Source organism: Leptidea sinapis, chromosome 22, assembly GCF_905404315.1.
Source record: "Leptidea sinapis chromosome 22, ilLepSina1.1, whole genome shotgun sequence".
Taxonomy (NCBI): Eukaryota; Metazoa; Arthropoda; class Insecta; order Lepidoptera; family Pieridae; genus Leptidea; species Leptidea sinapis.
In genome coordinates this window covers 9,554,437-9,572,052 of record NC_066286.1, presented here as the reverse complement: position 1 = coordinate 9,572,052, position 17,616 = coordinate 9,554,437, and the positions used below count along the sequence as shown (strand labels likewise).

The 17,616-nt window shown below is 34.4% G+C and overlaps 1 protein-coding gene across 6 annotated transcripts in view; it reads left to right on the top strand.

Annotated features, from left to right (window-relative positions):
• LOC126970799 (brain tumor protein) overlaps positions 1-17,616 on the top strand; it is a 578,011-nt gene that overhangs the window by 351,175 nt on the left and 209,220 nt on the right. For 5 of the 6 annotated variants that reach the window (XM_050816912.1, XM_050816914.1, XM_050816911.1 and 2 more), the window contains exons 1-2: positions 8,604-8,771; positions 8,915-8,973. The gene's annotated coding sequence lies outside the window, so the exon portion shown is untranslated. Of the gene's footprint in view, positions 1-8,603; positions 8,772-8,914; positions 8,974-17,616 lie in introns of those variants that run through there. The other variant, XM_050816916.1, reaches the window with a different exon arrangement.

Genomic DNA, 17,616 nt, shown 5'->3' with positions numbered 1-17,616 from the left:
CACCCCTTTGTTACTCCGTCTACCCGCGGAGTTGACTCAAAATAGTCGTAAAATTTGGGGCACGTGCTTAGGCACGAGAGGTACAAACTCCTACAACTCATCATGATGGGAAAAGTTGCTGGAAGAAGAGGCGTAGGTCGCAGAAAAAAGTCTTGGCTGCGCAACATCCGAGAGTGGACTGGCATGGCGAGTGCGGCAGAACTATTTCGCCTCGCGAAGGACAAACAATTGAAACTGCAAAGCTGACCGCCAACCTTCGCTAGTCGGAGAGGCACGCGAAGAAGAAGAAGAAGTGGTAAAATATATGATTGAAACGCTGTGGTATTGCATCAAATGAACTATCCATCGTCAATTGTCCGCGTATAGTTTCTGATTTCCTATGATATTATTTTCCTGCTGTAAAGGCAACCAAACCTATCGACAAAAGTGCTACCGCTAGTAAAAACCGCACTTCATGTTTCAGTAGTCAAATAACTATTATTACAACTTTTCTGTACAAACTTTAATAATTTCTAACCATAAATACGCCTTGCCACAGGCTAATAATAAAATAGACAGTGCGTCATTCAACCATAAGGGCACACAATTCTTTATTCTTACATCAATGGTCAAGCGAAAATTTATGACGTAGGTATAAAAAGCCGTTCGTAATTATGTTTCAAACCACAAACTCGTCATTGCTAAGATACTTTAGGCCGTTTTAAATAACCTATGTATCCTTAGTTTAACTTACTAGAGGTAAGACAAATATATCATTTTACGCTTACTAACATTTTAATAACCTATCGACATAAAGCATTGGACTATCGGCCATTACTACCCTCTACTGTCAGTAATTAGCTGTCAATAATCTGAAGCTGCCCCAATGTACCCGATAAGTCATTCTTATCGCCTTATATTGGGACGCGTGAATTGCAATATTTCCGTACAAAGTTCTATCGCTCGTAAGTTATACGTCGTCCCATTGACAGACAGCGTGTACAAGTAAGGTGAGTTACCGTCGATCAGTTTATTGGGACAGAAAAGTCAACAATAGTTACGATTTCTATTTCAAGTAAGAGATAGACTGAATATTGCGAACGGCCGTATAACTATACTGGACATAACTATGTATAGATAAGATGTTGTCATTAAACGGTGACAGAAATATATTCGTATCTAGAGATACGTTATTGTAAACAGTAGTTAGATCATTTATAAGTCTAGATAGATTGTGACAGCTGTGAAAACGTGGAAAAAATTGATGTTGACTGTTTTCCTCTATTTTGAGCAATGCACACACACTAACACAATGTGACATACAAATCGCGAGTGGTAGACGTAGCTTGTCACGCACACAAAACTAATAAATCTGATTGTTTTCATCTTTTTTTTATGAAAATTTTTAACAAAAAAACAACCGCCTTCAAAAACACTATTCCAAAACAATAGATATAATGTGCACTAAAAAGTATATAAATAATTGCGTATTTTTATACAATCTAATTAATTCATGTTATTCTAGTTACCATTATTGTTATTTTTGGAATCGGTGTCCTTCCGCCGCAACCCGCTCTCGCCTCTCGCCTCCTCACAACTCAAGCACATCTGACCCATAACTATGTATGTATTAACAAACCTATCTTAGATGACACCGACTCCAAAAATTACAATAATCGTAACTAGAATAACCTACTACTCCACAGCTGAATATCTAAGTGATCGGACAGCCTGGGACTAGATTATGATTATTTTATAGAAATAAATAATAAGTTGTACATTTCATTAAAAAGAGTACAAAAAAAGAAGGCTGAATCTTGCACCGCTTCTTCTCTCTCAGAGCGCCATTTGTTTTCGAAGCGGTAGTAGTATCTTAGAATCAATTTTAAGTAAATAAACGCCTTTTATGCCTTTTTATATTACAACAACACTTGGTTAACGTCATAAAGATACATCAGTTCGTAAAGGGGCTTTGATACGGAGAGAAGAACTGATAAGAAACTGCCAGCCCATCTTTTGATAACAACTTAGCCTATTTAATATCATATTATACAAATTTAGATGGCTTGTGCGGATATAGACAAGAACCAAGCATCATTACCGTCAATACAATCTACTATGCACAAACAAACAAACAAAAATATTTTTATTTCGTAGATAAATTGCTTTACACTTGAAATATGTCTATATTTTTCTTACAGCTCTTTCTGTAGGTAGATTACCTCAGAGAAGAACGAGCAAGTAACTCTTTGGTTACTCTTTTCAAAACTGAAAGATATTACAGATTCTTATTTACAAATTAATTTTACAAATCATTTCAATTACAATAATATATTATGCAAAGTGATGCAACAAAATACACAAAAGTCAATTACTAAATACCTTACACGAGTAAGTCAAAATAAATATGTTAATTAATAAGTAAAAACATAATTATAGTTATTGAGCAAATACTTAATGTACAATATAGTAGATGCATCAATCCACACATAACGTAAATAAAAAAGGCATTATGCGAGCATTTTATTTAGTTATATATAGTATAAAAAAATAATAATTTTGATTTAAAAAATAGAATAAATAAAAAATTTACATCAGATTAAACAATAGTTAGCTTTGTGCTTTGTGTTATAATTTGTGCTGTAACTGTCTGGTATTTTGTTTTAAATTTATTTATTTATTTACATTTGTTTACATTGATGCGTTATATATTTATAATATAGACTAAATATAATGTGTTTAATGTAACAAACAATTACAGGTATCTACCACATGCTTTAATAATTTTCACAAAGTTTTAGTCTTTTTTCCTCTTAAACTAAAATATTAGTTTAAGAGGAAAAAAAACATACGCTAGCAAGTAATAATGGTTAAATGATTTGGTTTTAAATTCAAATTCAAATATTTTTATTCAAAATAGGATGTGAAATCACTTATTGAAAGTCAAAAAAAAAAAACTACCACCCATTCCAAAGTGAATGCCTCAGGCCTGAGAAGAATGGGCGCAACAAACTCAGCGGGCTTTTTTTTTCATCAAAAATATGTTTTACAATTAAAGTAACATTTAAAAAGTAACATTGTACAATTAAACTTATTATTTAATAGCCTGAGGGCGGTCGCTCCATTCCCAATCTGTGGTATCATTAAGAAAGTCATTTATGTTATAGTAACCTTTACCACACAAACGTTTTTTAACAATTCTTTTGAATAACGTAACACCTTTGTTTTGAACATTTTCTGGGATCTTGTTGTAAAAGCATATACATCGCCCCACAAAAGACTTACTAACTCGACTAAGCCGAGTAGTAGGCATCATCAGTTTATGTCTGTTCCTGGTGTTAACATTATGGTTATGACAGTTTCTGGAAAATTCACTTATGTGCCTATGAACATACATTACATTATCAAGAATATATTGAGAAGCAACAGTCAAGGTGTTAATTTCTTTGAATGCTCTCAATGATTCTCTAGGACCTAGGTTATAAATAGCGCGAATAGCCCTCTTCTGCAGCACAAATATTGTATTAATATCAGCAGCGTTGCCCCATAGCAATACACCATAGGACATAATACTATGGAAATAACTAAAGTATACTAGTCGCGCCGTATCTATGTCAGTTAATTGTCTAATTTTTTTAACCGCGTATGCTGCAGAACTAAGTCTGTTCGCCAATCCTTCAATATGGGGGCCCCATTGTAATTTGGAATCTAGAGTTATGCCAAGAAATATAGCAGATTCCACCGGTTCTATCACCTCTCCGTTTAACAAAACATTTGCATTTACATTTTTGACATTTGGTACGGTAAATTTAATGAATTTAGTTTTCTTGCTATTTAACAATAGGTTATTAGCGCTAAACCAGTACACGATGTCAGATAAAATATCGTTCACTTCGTCATACATAGCTTGGTTTCTTTTCACTTTGAAAATCAGTGAAGTGTCGTCCGCAAACAATACTACCTTATGTTTTTTCTCTATAAGATTAGGAAGATCATTTATATAGATAAGGAAGAGGAACGGTCCAAGAATAGACCCTTGTGGTACCCCCATACTGAGAGGAGTCCCAGGAGATCTCCTGCCATTCACGTCGACCCTCTGAATTCTATTGTTTAGATATGAAGTCAGATGATCGAGCGAAGTTCCTTTTATGCCATAGTGGTATAGCTTCCTGACCAGCGTTGAATGTTGAACACAATCAAAAGCCTTAGATAAATCACAGAAGATGCCAAGTGCATTCTGCGATTCCTCCCAGGCATTAAATTTTATTAAATTATTATTATTTAAGATTATTATATATATATATATATTATAAAACTAAGAAACATAATAATTATGACTACATTTTATTCACTAAACTTACATACAAATAATTTACGAACTGTATGGACAGAAGTCGTGAAATTAATATCGATGTAATCGCTGTATATGTTTACCATCTTGCACAGCCTAGGAATAGGAGAGTTCGCTCCAAACATACATCTTCGAACCGGTTGAACTAGCGGAATAATTTGCTTCCGGGGATATCTACTAGGGACACGAAAATTAACTTTATTCAGAAGCTGAGGAAAGTCAATCTTGTCATTTAAAAGTTTTAATACAAAGATAAGATCGATTAGAGTTCGCCTGTCTTCTAAGGAAGTCATTTTGAAAAATACGAGTACCAAAACCTATGAAAAATTCCTTAACTATAGATTACTTATTAAATGGCACATACAGTTAATTTTTACCTCTTGAATTGAATGAATTCAAATCACAATTTGACGAAATTCCAGAAAAACGTTCCAAACCACAATTATGTCGAAATTGAGTTAAGAACACAAAACTGGTCACGTGATTCATATTAACGGACTGACAAAAAATGGCAGCCCTACTGTCACTCTTTGAATGGCATCATGACTTAGTAGACCAACCCACATGTATGGAATACACTAATATTATATAATGGTTCTCAACACTTTTACTTTTTATGTGGTTAGGAGGATATAAGGTGTAAGCACGGCCAACTGATGGTAATAACCGCTGATTATGGTATTCTGCAATAACAAAAACTTACGGAATCCGTCTCAAGACCGAATCATTTCACCGCACGGCGCCATAAAAGTCGGTAGGTTATCCAAAAAAAACCGAATCATGAAACCTTAGACTTAATATGGAAATAGGTTCTTCGCTTTTAATCTGAGGAGCGGTCTATTGATCTCTTGCCTTCGGTATTTAACATTGATAACCTCTTACTTTTTTTACTTTCGTCTCCCTTCCTCATTATATGACGGAAATAACTTATGAAGCGTTGCCCGCAAATTGAGGAGATCCAAGACACTGAAGACTCTTACCAGAATTTGGCGAGTCGGCGTCTCCTGGGGATGCCATGGGGATTTGGAGACGGATATTGGCGGAATTAACACTCGGGAAAGCTCAAAACATTTATATAATTACAGATTGCCGCAAAATAACGCCTATTTAAATAAAAAAGAGGATATTAGTCTTTATTTTAAGCTCCGAAAATATTGACTAATTGATGGGCCATGCTGTTCACGTCCTTTTACGTATTAAAAGTTCTGAAAATCTTTCCATATTGTGTTAGCGAACTTACAAAAACCTATGATATCTAAGGTCATTCTGGCGTCCAGGTCGGAATGCAATCCAATGGAACGGAATGTTTTCGTTTCAGTATAAGCATTTTCACCGGATTCATAATACTCAGTTTTCAGGGTTGCGTAGCCAAATGGCGAAAAACGGAACCCTTATAGATTCATCATGTGTGTCTGTCTGTCCGTGTCACAGCCAGTTTTTTCCAAAACTATAAGAACTATACTGTAGAAACTTAGTAAGAAGGTGAATAGGTAATGATTTCTGTGAACCGCATTAACATTTTCACACAAAAATAGAATGATAAAACTAAAAAAATATATGATGTACATTACCATGCAAACTTCCACCGAAAATTGATTTGAACGAGATCTAGTAAGTAGTTTTTTTTAATACGTATAAATGATGCTCATTTGCACTGTATGATTTGGAGCAAAGGTTTTTTGCCTTTTCCATTTAAATAATTTAATAATATCATTTTCCTTTCTATATAACTTTTATATTATGTTACTTGCTGCGGAACCCTTCAAGGGCGAGTCCGACTCGCACTTGGCCGCTTTTTATTTATTTCTATTAGTAGATGGAGTGTCCGCCCTTTCGGCTTTTATTGGCAAAGTTTAAGATAATTTTATTGAATTAGGCGTTACTTTGCGGAATTCCATAATTATACAAATGATTTGAGTTTTCTTTAGTGTTAATTCCGCTAATATTTGTCTTTAAACGAGTCTCCAAGAGTCTCGTGCCAGATTTTAGCGAGACAACACGTCCTAAGGGTGCCTCGTGTAGAGGCGAAACACGTGTCGAATTGTTATAAAAACAAATATTGGCGGAATTAACACTAAAGAAAACTTAATTCATTTGTATAAAGTTGAAGATGACAATGAAATGTTGGTTTGGTGAACATATGGACTCTCCTGATTAGGCCTGCAACCAAGTATTGTTACAGGGCCTGTTTTTATATATTCCACGAAAATTTGAAAACTCCCTTTCAAAAGTTATACATATAGTTCACAGACACAGGCCACAACTCACAACAATAATGCATAATCGAAGTAATATTGTGACAGTGGTGGCTGGATGATCTTGTTACCGGGAGGTCTGCTTGATGTGTTTTTTATTGTTATTATTTCCTTTAAAGTTAAAGTTATTATATATATTATGAAATGCTCACATAATGAATCTATTTATTTACGGTATGTGTGGATTGATGCAGCTACTATACTCAATAACTCTTTTGTTTATAAGTATTAATTTACTTTTTTTTTCTTTTTTTGACTTACTCGTGTAAGCCTTTCAGTTTTTGACATTTGAGTATTTTTGTTGCGTCACTTTGCATATATTGTAATTGAAATGATTTATAGAAAAAGCTTAAAAGCACCGGATAGTTCAAAACCGGGTAGAACCGGGTGCATGGCTCGATTAAATTAGAAGAGGGCCATCAAAATCAATTACTTATGTATCTACCTACTTCTTCTTCGCGTGACTCTCCACCTAACAAAGGTTTGCAGTCAGCTTTGCAATTTTAACTTTTTGTCCTTCGCGACGTGAAATAGTTCTGCCGGATTGAGATTCCTGTCCACTCTCGGATGTTGCGCAGCCAAGACTCATTTCTGCGACCTACGCCTCTTCTTCCGTCATCTTTTTCCATCATGATGAGTTGTAGGACTTCGTACCTCTTGTGCCTAAACACGTGCCGCAAATATGCGACTTTCCTCATCTTGATGGTTTCGTTTCTTGATTGACGTGGCGCAGAACTTCCACATTCGTGGGACGACCTTGTGAGTCGAACTAATGGCCACCATACGTCTATATGCTACATTTCAAAACCTTTTACACGTTCGATGTACCTACATCTACTTCAAATAAGTTGTATAATAATAAAAGGCAAAAGGCATTTATTTTCTCAAAATTTATTCCTTTAGAATTATTTTTGATGTCATTTCTAATATACTAGATACTACTACCGCTTCGGAAACAAATGGCGCTCTGACGGCAAGAAGCGGCGCAAGAAACTCTCCCAGCATTCTTTTTTTGCGCTCTTTTCAATAATGTACATAATACTCATTATAAAAGCCCTGGACTATCCAAATATTATATGAAACAAATCCAAAAAGTACATTATAAGTACCTAGACACGCACCAAAGTATTTGAAAAGATACCAAGTTCTTTATCAGGGCAACTAACTCCGTAGTTCATAATATAACCTTAGCTCCTACCCGCCTCACCTTTGTCAATCTATATTATACTAGCTGCCCCGACAGACGTTGTTCTGTAGATAATAAAAAAAAATACTGTTTATAGGAATTTGCCAATAATATTTCAAAACATCAAGAATTAATCCGTAAAAAATGCTCCCTGTTGTTATAATGAAATTGTTTCACAGCGGAACTGTCAAACCGTGCGTCACTAAATTCTCTCATAGTAAATAGTGAAAATAAAAATAATTATGGGTCCCAGATCGACATAAAAACTATCCTATCTCTCAAGTTGGACTAAACTGCACTCCATGAAGTAATCCCCATTAAAATCCGTTCATTAGCTTAAGAATCCATCGCGGACAAACGTGTCACGTAATTTATATATATTAAGATAAAAAACATATTTAATAACTGCATTTAATACCCAAATAAAGAGACAAAATAATATTCTGTAATTATTTATTACATAATAGGAAAGCTAATGTGTTAAGAAACACAATATTATTTTATTACCTGGTTATAGATATTGTGAGCGTAAAAGATTCAATGACGTATTTTTATACCAGCAGTGTTGCGTGGCAATGACCGTCGACGATGTCAGTTCACGGCCGTTTATAAAGAGACGCTTCTTCGTATCCTTATTATATTCACGATCCACGGTTCACGAACATCATCCATCGAAAAATAAGTATTTGAGCATTTAATTTTGTCTACAGATGCACTGAAAGTAGACTATTCATCCTGTATTTGAAAATAAATAATGCGCAGGACGCAATAAGCACCCCCACATCGGCAGTTCACTCACACATTCAAACGTGGGGCGGATGAGAATTGAGAGGGCGCTAGTACGCCGTCGGCCGAACGCTCAGTCTCGCAGCGATCGCCCTAACGAACGCTTGTCTCCATACAATTCGGAAATAACTAGTAACTCCGCAACCGGCTAATACAGTGCGTGGAAACGTGCTTTGTGAACAATATAAAACATTTGTGGACGTGTTTATTATCGGTGCGTATCAATTCGGAATAGTTTTCGACTGTGTATCATTAGTTTTTGAATGACGGTTAGATTTATTGCATTGCGTACGTTTGTTCTTAGTAACCGGGTAGTTTGTTCAGACGAGCATTAATAAAATTCGTTTCTATTTTCAGATAATATTCGGTTTCGAGCAGTTTTGTGGAAAGGATATTGAGTGATCTTTTAAAAACAGGTAAGTTTTTTTTATGTGAACCGCGGATCTACCTGCTTATTTCAATACAACTATGAAACGTGATTCTATGATCGTGTTCGCAAATTCTAAAATAACACGTAATTTTTCCATTTTATTTTGGGTCACTCACCTCTTTCTGTACTCAGGTAGGTATGTTATTTTTTTGCCACCGCATTTATAGCTTACGTAAGTTAAACTATGTAGGTACAAATTATAAATTTAAAACGTGTCTCAACTGCGTACAGAGATTTGTTATATAATTCGATTCGATATGTTTGGCATTTATAAGGCTCTAGATGTTAAAGTACCTATCTAACTACTTGTTGCTCCTATGTAAATTAAAATATATCCATACTCTTACCCCAAATAGGTTTTAATAGGTACCGTAGGGTTCAACTGTTACTAACACAATATTTTTTAATCTAGGTACCACGAATCATTAATTTTTTTTGTAATAATTCTTTGGTAAACAAGCTTTCTTATTTCGTCAGCACAGTATCGGTGTTTTTCGCTAAACAGGCGCTAAAATCAATTATGGTACATTCTATTGTTTTTCTATTATGCACTAGGTCTAAAATGGTATCATTTCTATCATTTATAATAATATGAATGGGTACATGGAAGCTTAAATCGAGACAGCCAAATGTCTACTGGAAAATTACTTTACATCAGTATTTTAGTATTAACTAGGTACTTAGCTAATATTTAGTCTTACAGTATTTAGTTATAAACGGTTTATTTTTAATGTACCTATATAAATTTTTAAATGATTAATGCAGAAAATAAAAGACTAACGGCATAATTTCTAATATTTCAAAGCTTCAGTGACCTTGTTACGATTTCATAAGACGGAGAACTCTTTTTAAAAACCTGACCTATAGTTGTTATATTTTATATTGTGTGTTATTTAATATATCTAATGGTATCATAATATCTTCGTTATCATAAAATAACTGCAGAAACTGAGTATTTTACTTGTGCTGGCTGAGGTTTTGCGAGGTTCCATACTTTTCTAACAATTAACATAATATTTCATTATTTTTCCAAATCTTATCAACTCCACAGTAGGTAATATTTAATTGCAATAGTGTGTCACCTCCGTGAATTCGAGTTGCCCCCACCTCCTAGTCATACCTGTCTTTTAAAGGTAAATTTATTGAAATATTACCAGACTAGCCTAGACATAATATCTGATAATTGTACTTTCCCTGCCCTATGTTAAACAGTTCACAATGCGCCCGGTATTATCTTGTCAAATGCACAACTTGTTAAGTGTTTACATAATTCAATTTTACGAAGTCTATTCTGTGCTCTAAGGGAAAGAAAGTGCAAAATTCTATTTTGAATATAATGTTTTTTTTAAAAATGTGATACTAATGCTACAGACATTTGTAGGTAGGTATTTGACTGTGTTATAAGATGTTTATTATTGAACTTATAAGTTATAAAGAATTAAACTATTCTTTCTTTACTTTATTGCTTTCATCTGTTATCTGAAAACGCATTACATCTCGCTGTCATCTCAGTAGGTACGAGTAGAACTATCTACATACACTTTTTGCCAAAATAGCAGTTTACTTGTAGGTATTTACTTGATCCGTTTTAAAGGGCGTGGACTTTTATAAGACAATAATAGACATTTCACCCTTTGCCCATACCCTTAGGTGATGGCGCAGTGCGGTTTGAATGAGGTCTTGAGATGTGCTACTTCATTATGTTCCTTTGTCATAGCAGATGAGTTTTGTTTATACATAGAGAAGCATTTAGTCTAAAGATAAATTTACTTCAAATATACTTGAACAGACGAAATATACAATCACGCCTTTTCATCCAGAGATGAAGTCAAATATTTGGGACTACATTTTCACGGCAACTACGTAAATCTATAACACTTCCACTGACCCATTTCAGTATCTGTTCTTATGTAGGTACCTAGGTATAGTACGCGAAGGTAAATTTTTCCAAACACTTACCCAAAATATTACCAAATTCCCCAAATAAATTTTACAATCAATCTACATTTCATGCATCCTCTGTACGTGAATAACCACCCTAAAATTTTACTACTAATATCCCTAATTCTTTCTTATGTCACTTATATTAACAGTTATATTATGATCTTGAATATGTGTGCTTTTCAAGTACATCTCATGTCGTGATAAAAATTACTTCATAAGATTATATTACATTGATAGATACAAAATGTAACATATAAAAAGTTGAGGCAATCCAAAACAATAGAACCTACACTTACTAAGCATATTGAGTGTCATTATTTCTAATAAATATACCCTTAGTGCTCTAAAACCTCTTTGCAAAGCAGACTGATGTTAATCATAAAAGACGTTGGATAAAATTTAAAAACAGAAAAACAACTATGTTGCAGAAGAAAAATATCGGATAGCGTTTTAAAAACTGAATTTTAGGTAAAACAGTATAGAAAATATATAACGTAGTTCCTGAATGTTCACTTGAATTAGAAATACTGGAAGTGGAATATTCCAGTGTACTCCAAACATGGGACGTACTATTCACAGAATTCTATTTTTATTTCACTTTCTCCGGTATAGTGGGAAAGGGACCGGGTATATTTTCGGTAGACGTGTTGTTGTGATGCTCCGTCTCTTTCACACTCGCGCGGTATTTTAATGGTAAGGGGGATTGATATTTTGGGATATTTACGTTTTACTTGCATCTTGTATGTGCGTCTAATTAATAATATACTTGTTAAAACCTTTTTGAGGGTTACATAATATTACATAATTATACAAATTAAACCTGCGTAAAATAAGTACGCCGAAAAATAATCCATAAATTACGTAAATTGAAAACATGTTTTGCAATATTCTAGTATGTAATTATCCATTTAATTATAGATATTCTGAAGTTATAAAATTATTAAAATATTAAACATAGATGCCCTACAAATAGAGATGTGCCGATTATGACTTTGGCAGACTAGCTAAAATATTCATATATATGTTTTTTTTAATAAATATATTTTAATTATGGAAACTGATTATTTCCCAAAAAAAATAACTTTTCGAAATGTATTGACTGATTATAATTTAAAAATATTAATAAAGAAAGGTTTTTATTTACTGTAATTCCTTCAATTCATAAATTTTATTATCATATACATACAAAGTAAGAAGCCGGATAGTCGGCGTTTTTTGCCGAATAATCGCCGACTAGTGGCAGATAACGATAGTTGCCGGATAGTTGGCTTAACCGACTAGTCGACACATCTCTACTTTAAAGCTATTATTGAGCGTTTTAAACATTACGATAAATAATTAGATGTTTTATTTGTAAAAAAATTACAAAAAAAAACATTTTCATCGCAAAAGACAAAAAACCCAACTATGATGTAACTGTTATTCCATTTTTTGTGTCTAAATTGTAGCTCTGAATTTAAACATTAAAAGAAAATGGTCGAAATGGTATTCAAGTCCGATTAATAGGAAAAGTGATTGAAGCAGGTCTAATAACAGACCTTATCGTAGAAATACCTTGAAAAATGTTGACTAAGTAACGGAGAAGGCTTTTAGTAAAACAACAAATAACTCTACTTGTTTTTCCATTTGGTACTTCTGCTGAAATCTCGCTACGCGTCAAACCTCCAGATTTTAAAAAATATTTTTTCATTTGCGTGACGTTACAATATATTATATTATAGGCTTTATGGGATCGTGCTACGTGCCTATTTTAATTATAAATAAAACTTACTACCTCTTCGCGTTTTTAGGAAAATGACAAACATCGAAGTGATTCTTAAAATAAAACCCATTTATTTCTAATCTACGATCATTATTGTAATGTTTTTAATTATAATAATTAATTGTTCCTTTAATATGATAAATATAATTTTAAGTTTCTTAAAAACATGCAATTTTCTTTTTAATCATTATTATTAGTTTAACTGTCTTTATTCTCCTTCACTCGAACCCTTTCTTGGGTATCGGCAACTGTTTATCTGTCCACTGATCTCTTCATCTATAAGTGGCCCCTACACTCCATTTCCTCTTCATCCAGTGGGAGGCTCCTTTGCTGCCGTGAAGCAGTAATTCGTAATCATTACTGTGTTTCAGTTTGAAGGACGCCGTAGCAAGTGAAATAAATGGGCAAATGAGACTTAACATCATACACCTCAAGGTGACGAGCGCAATTGTAGTGCCGCTCAGAATTTTTGGGTTTTTCAATAATCCTGAGCATCACTGCATTGTAATGGGTAGGGTGTATCAATTTCCATCAGCTGAACGTCCTGCTCGTCTCGTCCCTAATTTTAATAAAATAAAAAAAGAAGCTTCCTGGTGACCCTTTCACATCGTCTGTCCACATTTTTCAAGGGCGTTCCCTTCTTTTTCTGTTCGTCCTTCTCAAATAGTTGTTTTTAATGTCCATTTCGGTCTGTGAATCTTGATATACGTCCAGCCTACCACTTGTGTATCAGAGCGTAATCTAAGGCATCTATAACTTTCGTTTTCTGTCTTTATCTGTTCACTTTTCACTTTAAGTGTTCTTGTTAGTTTTAGTATGCTCCTTTCAATTGTTTTGTGGCATGCTACCAGTTAAGTTGTCATTTTTGTATAATAAATCCACGTTTCGTATTCATTTGTGAGTATTCGTGTATATAAGGCATGTGTGTGTGGGCAAGTCGGTCGCGGGAGACCTCGTAGAACATTCGTTGACCAAATTGGGGACGTTTTGAGAAAAGGAAAGGTCCGAAGCATCCGCAACCGTCGAGCATGTATGAAAAGACTAATGAATGTAGAGGAAGCGCGTGAGATTTGTAGGAATAGAAGCAAGTGGCATTCTATTGTCTCTGCTTACCCCGACGGGAATAAGGCGTGAGTGTATGTATACGCATGTGTACAGTATGTTAGAGTAGGAGTAGAAATTCTCCTTTTAGGGTTTCCTTCAGGAACCCAAACTTATTTCAGCTCGAGTTTGAGTGTAGATGACGTAAGACCTAAACGATGACGTGTAGCTTCCTTTGTAGATTCCGGACCCGAAGAGTAACCAGCTGGAACCCTATTATCCGCCTGTTAAAGATAAAGAGTGTATTAATATTGTTCTATATATAAAAGCCATTCACATTTTATGTACTTTAGTCCCAAAATCGAAGATAAATACAATATTTTTAATAGTTTAAAAGTTTAAAAACGGCTAGATTATGGATACCACAACGGCGCCTATTTCTGCCGTGAAGCAGTAATGTGTAAACATTATTGTGTTTCGGTCTGAAGGGCGCCGTAGCTAGTGAAATTACTGGGCAAATGAGACTTAACATCTTATGTCTCAAGGTGACGAGCGCAATTGTAGTGCCGCTCCGAATTTTTGGGGTTTTTCAAGAATCCTGAGCGGCAATGCATTGTAATGGGCGTCTCGTCCCATATTTTCATAAAAAAAACCCTTACTTGTTTTCATTGTAAAAGTATTTAAAAGGTAAAAGTGTTATTATGTTTGTACGGTGGTACGAAACTACATGCGCGAGTGTGTGCAATTCACAGATTCTTTAAAAGAAGATTAAATAGACAGTTATTTTTAGGGATCTGATCCCTAAACATAACTGTAAACTAAGTGATAATATCAGTCGTAATAGACAAAAACACAGGAAGACATCAGCGATCAATTAAAGCCAACTAAATGAATCAGCTGGAACAAAGAATCGAGTGAGTAACAGAATGAGTCAAGTAAATCATTTGACTCGAGGCGGCCTGAGAACGCACTTACATGATATGCTCTGTGAACAAAGGGACTGCAGTCTGCAGACACGCCTGATGACTTGGTGCTTGAAATCACACCGACCAAATTATCTTGAGCTTTCGTGCGTTTAATATTGAAAACAATTAACGATTAGCCTTTATAAGTTATTGATGTGATGAGAAAGAGATGAGTTGCATTGAAAATACGATATTTCATAATATTTGAGGATTTATGAAGATACAGGTTCTGTAATGTTAAATAGCACCCTAGTATAGTGTGAAGTTATATCTATTGTTACGAAGGTCACGACGAGCGTCCAATGTTCGGGAGAGTTATGGAATTCGGTAGGTACCTACCGACGTAAAGGAATCTGGACCTTGACACACCTTGCTGCTTGATAAACACAGTTGTTTACAAAACATAGGACCTTCGAGAATGTTCCTTAATTGACTCTACATAACAACAGATATGTATAGTAACTAAAGCGTCAGAGTACTTACTATACTAGAGATAAACGCAAGTAGTGAGTCAGCTACGGTAACAGACACAGCAAGGATTGGGTGCGGTTATGAAAAAGAGCGGTGTCCCGCTCCTGCACGCGCCGTGCGATATGTACCGACTGATTCCATTGCAAATCGGTACTCATACTTAGTTATACGTACACGAAATCAGACGCGTTTAGTGTTCTTATGCCTCGACTCGACTTTTAGAAGTGAGAGAGTCACGCAACACGCTGCTGTGTTAGGACGTCCGCACGAATGGGCCAGACTCGTCCGGGCTAATTACCACACTCGCACAGTACCGGCGCAAAGTAGCGGCCAAGTGCCGCTATGTTTTGCATAAGTTAGTGTCGAGGACCGGAGCCCCTACTTCACCGGAATATGTCAGCGTTTCTTTATAAGATTTTATCGCGGAGGGTACCGGGTTTATCAGTGTAGGAGACCTCCTTCCCCGAGCAGTTTCGCTCGGGCCACACGCCGTATTTTTGGAAGGGTACAGAACCTATGCTTAACCACTTGTGTTGTAAATGGCTGTGAGTCGACATGTTGTAGTTATATATAGACACTAGACTTCGAGACAATGTTGATGTATTTAGCGACAGAAGAAAACAGTTGACGCAATATTTGTATTAATTACGCATATGGTTTTGTTTTTAAAATAGATTTATCTTATACTGCGACAATAGTCACTGTAAGATATTATTTTATAATATTATTTTGTCTGGATAAGAAATTCGTCGTATTATTTACATGTAAAAGTTTTGGAGATTTTACGTGTTAAAGTTGATTAACAATGAATTTCATCAGTTTCGAAATTTCGAGAAAAGTCATCTTTAAAATTTATAGACTAATCATTCGTGAGATAAGTTAGAGTATTTCTCCGATTTTCCGCCTATTTATTTTTAAATATATCGTTTACACTGACTGTTAAAATAGAGAACAGTGATTAGGTTGTCGCACTGGTTGTTGTTTTTTTTCTGTTTGCACGTCCATTATTAGGACAGGCAAAGGGTTCGAGTCTATACAGCGACGACTGGTTGATGTAACATAAAACTCAAATGTTAAACGACAAAATGTTTCACCCAAGACTATATAATGTACTCTGATCAAAATCAAACAACTGGGCGTTCAATTGGCTGTATAATATGACAATTTTCTTGAAACCGTAACGATAAATATACAGATGGTCACCCTACGCACAATAATTGAATGATTGCTGGTAATTACCGCCCGCGCCCTTTGTTCAACGTCTGAGGATGCGGTGTAACCGCCGCGCCGCAGTCATGGGAATAGTTATATGGGAACTTCGCTTGACAGATTATTGTATACTTATATATATAACACATAACAATGTATCAATTCTAACTTCTTCAAGCATAAAAGGAACATTTAAATAGTTTTTATGAAATGGAATTATTATGGCTTCCCATTATTTTATCTGTAAAGAAAGTAAATGTTTTTAAGATTTTTGATATGTTTTTTTAGGTAAATTAATTTACGTATTATTATAATAATTCATTGAGATACTTTTTACGCTTGGTTAACTTTATATCCACAATTTTGAATAGCTCATTACAGATTTTCTTTAAAATTTCTAGAAAAAATAGTTTTTTTTTTATTATGTCGGCAACATTATTGTTTTGATAAGTTTGTGTTAGCAAGCGCTCCCGACGTCAGGGACACAAACGATATTATCCCAACTAATAATTGTTTTTATATTACTAAGTATTTACAATTTTTTATTTATTTTCTAAATATTTAATTGGTTTGATATTTATATTAATATTATAGAAGCGAAAACTTCTTTAGCTTTAAATCTTATGGGGTCGCGTCACCGAAATGCTTAAAGCAGTATACCTGTAGCTATACAACTGACAGATTGTGCAACATTAGTGCTAAACATCTTATACGTGAAATTAATGGATTTACTGAAAAGTTCAATGCGTAAATATGTACTGTGCATTGTTGGAATAGTGTTTTTGTTTCATGAATATATTATTAAAATTAATTTTAAGTGTAACAATTAAATTAAGATCATGTAACGACTATAAATAATATCTTTTTATTCCGATAATGATCTGACTGTAATGATATCGAAATAATCTAATATATAAAATTCTCGTGTCATGGTGTTAAACATTGAACTCCTCCGAAACGTACCTATTATATTATTAGTAGTTTATTAGTGACGTATAAATATAAAAATTCCAATATTGACAATCAAATATTTGTAAGCCGATATATTGGCGAATTGTGCTGTACACCAAATAATTGTTAACAACTATGTTACCACGATTCATACAAATAAATCATTTTAACGGCTTGACCGATTCTCATGAAATTTTGTGTGCATATTCGGTAGGTCTGAGAATCGGACAATCAAATCTATATTTGTTTGATTATGAGTCAGCAGTAAAAAATACATACAACTTCA